Genomic DNA, 2,924 nt, shown 5'->3' on the forward strand with positions numbered 1-2,924 from the left:
GCTTTAGAGTGGCAAACTTAGTATCCTTAAATAGTTTCTTTACCATACCTACAATTACCCAATTTTACGCCCCCCCATATATATGTGCATAAATGCTCACACATATTTAAGGACTTTTCTATCTTGCTACTTTGCTACTTGGAGCTCAAGCTTCTGTACCTGTTCTTTCTGTTGATCTGCATAATCATAAAGATTAAAGATAAACTTCTACGTCAACTCATATTAATTGGTCAGGCATTATGTGTGAAGCACTATGCTAGTTTATCTGCTGTAAATTAAATGCATAGGATACAGTTTCCGGGAAACTGAATCACTTTCCCAGGTCACACATTCAGTAGGTATATAACAAGGTAATATAACTGGAATTTACTTCCATAGGAGGTTGTTATATGTTATGTCTTAGTTAATAAGTATGCATGACATGTGTAAAATGGCATCTAGAATTTATTGAATCCATAGATATACTGTATTACATAAATTCTAAACTCTCACGAAGCAGAGGATACTTAAGATTATATCTAAGAAAGATCAAATTTTTTCACCTGGAAGTAAATTTTCTACTCCCAGATATAATTATTTCAGTGTCAGAAATGAATCAGTGAACAATTAAACTGATTAAGACAATTGAAGCAACTAAATCAAGTATTTCTCCATTTTAAAAAATAAATGTCATTTGAATTTTCATCTCATGAAAGCAAATGAGATATAAAAAGTATGTCTGCAAAAAAATAAGCCATCAGGAAGATATTAATAAAAATAAAATAAAATAATTTGTTGTTAATTTTTCATGAGGCTAAAATAAAAATAGCAATCAAATTTTAAAAGCTGGTTTTATCACTGTCATATTACCATCCAGTAGAATCCACATTTTAGCTGGCAAACCTCTACAAAGTAGAAAACATGATTTAAATGTAGAACAAAGTAGTTAAACAAAATATTCACATATATTCACATTTTTGTCAGAAATACAAAGATATCTACTGAGCTAACATTTTAGAAATGACAAACAAGAATCGGAATTAAGTCAAAATAGTGAAATCAAAAGAATCTAAAAAAAAAATTAGACACATCTTTCTCTAGCAACCCACTTGAAAGGGACTCTCAACCTCTATAGAGAGGGAAGGCAAGCTTTTACCTAGAAAAAGATGAATGAGTAATGCAGTTCCATGTTTAAAAAGACTGAGTTTAATATCTTTAAAAAATTGACAAACTAACTCGAGATCTCACAGATATACCTATTTTTTCCCTCAAAGATACAAGCATATATTTATTCCTTTTAATTGTGTTAGTAATTTTCAGAATTCCTTCATAAAACATTATATTTAAAATATATGTAATTCCTTTACTTCATATATACACAATAACTAGCATCTATAATAATAGATTACGTTAACATCACTAAGACCAGCAAATTATATAGTCAACACAGAGTAGCAATACATTTTTAGAATAAATAAGCATAGAAAACCCTGAAGATGGCAGCCTTTCACCATTTTAATGTTCCAAATTTCGACTAGTTAGATTTAGACTATATTTTTGTTTATTTCAAAAATAATATATCTTATAAAAAAGATTTCTATTGCTTCATATTATATATCTCTCATTAGTGTGTCAGATGATCTTTTTGTAACTTATATTTCAGACCTATTTAGTCAAAAAAAATTCCAGGTTTTTGAAAGAATCAAACCATATCACATGGATGGTAATAATTTTATTCTAATTTATGCAAGACACTTTAAAAGTTAAATGAAAAGCATAAAAGTATTCCAGGGAATCTTCTAAATATCTAATAATATTTGATTTATTCGCGCTTTCAATGGGCATATTTATTTAGAGTATAATACCATGTATTTTACATAGAAAAGATCTGAGATGACTCAATCAATAGAAAGAAAGGGGCTAAGATTACAGAGGTCTCCGATCTGATTTTGGATTGGTTTTACATCCGAGTTTGGAGATGAAGGCCACCGAACTATGAATTTATACACTAATAATCCAGGACCACAAGGTCACTTATATTCAATACAAGCATTTCAATTTTAAGCAGGCTTTTATTATTCAACTTTATGTATGAACCACTTTATATAGTAAAATAAAATGTAACCATCAGTTATTTGCTCAATTGTCAATTTGAAATACAAAATTATTTATTTATTTATTTACTTAGTCATTTATTTACTTTATTATATTGAAATCACCTTACAAAGTTTTAATATAAGATTTGACTATTATGATGCCAACAACTGATCTTATCTAATTTTATAAAACTTTTATTTCTCAAAATAAAAAACTTTGATAACAAGCATTTATTTGTTCCATCGAGGAACCAGCTAAGAAAATAAAGTAGTTATTGAACAATAAAGTAATAATTAGAATTATCTATAGATTTGATAAAGGATCACTGATTCTTCTCATTCTTCCTATATTCTAATTCACTGGGCTGAGGAAAAGGAAGGGGGACGTTAGCCCAACTATGATTTAAACTTGTAAATATTAGAACTTTTCAAAGACTTTTCTACAGCTTATGCTAGCTAACGAATGTTTTTTTAGAGAACATTTTCACTGTTTCTATGTCTTGTGAAGAGGCACTGACAGCTTTTGTTCATAAGTTTTCACCTATGTTTGTACAGCAAACAATCTTGGAAGCTGGAGATAGTTTCTCCCTCCAAAACAGAGGTTAAGTTAGATTTCATTTCTAAGCAGGATGATAAACATAATGTCTCCCTCAAAGGCAAAGGTTGAGCAAGTTTGCAAGCAGCTCTTTTTTAAATTGGGATTTTCCTGAACTCGAAGTTCCTCACTTATGACACACAGCTACTGTGTGCACAAGTATCTGCGCCCGTTTGCATCATCCCTGTGTGACTTGGAGGGCAAGGGGAAACAATGCGAATATAAGCCTCATGCCACTCACTTTGTCACGGGTG

This window comes from Rousettus aegyptiacus, unplaced genomic scaffold, assembly GCF_014176215.1.
Source record: "Rousettus aegyptiacus isolate mRouAeg1 unplaced genomic scaffold, mRouAeg1.p scaffold_m13_p_9, whole genome shotgun sequence".
Classification (NCBI taxonomy): Eukaryota; Metazoa; Chordata; class Mammalia; order Chiroptera; family Pteropodidae; genus Rousettus; species Rousettus aegyptiacus.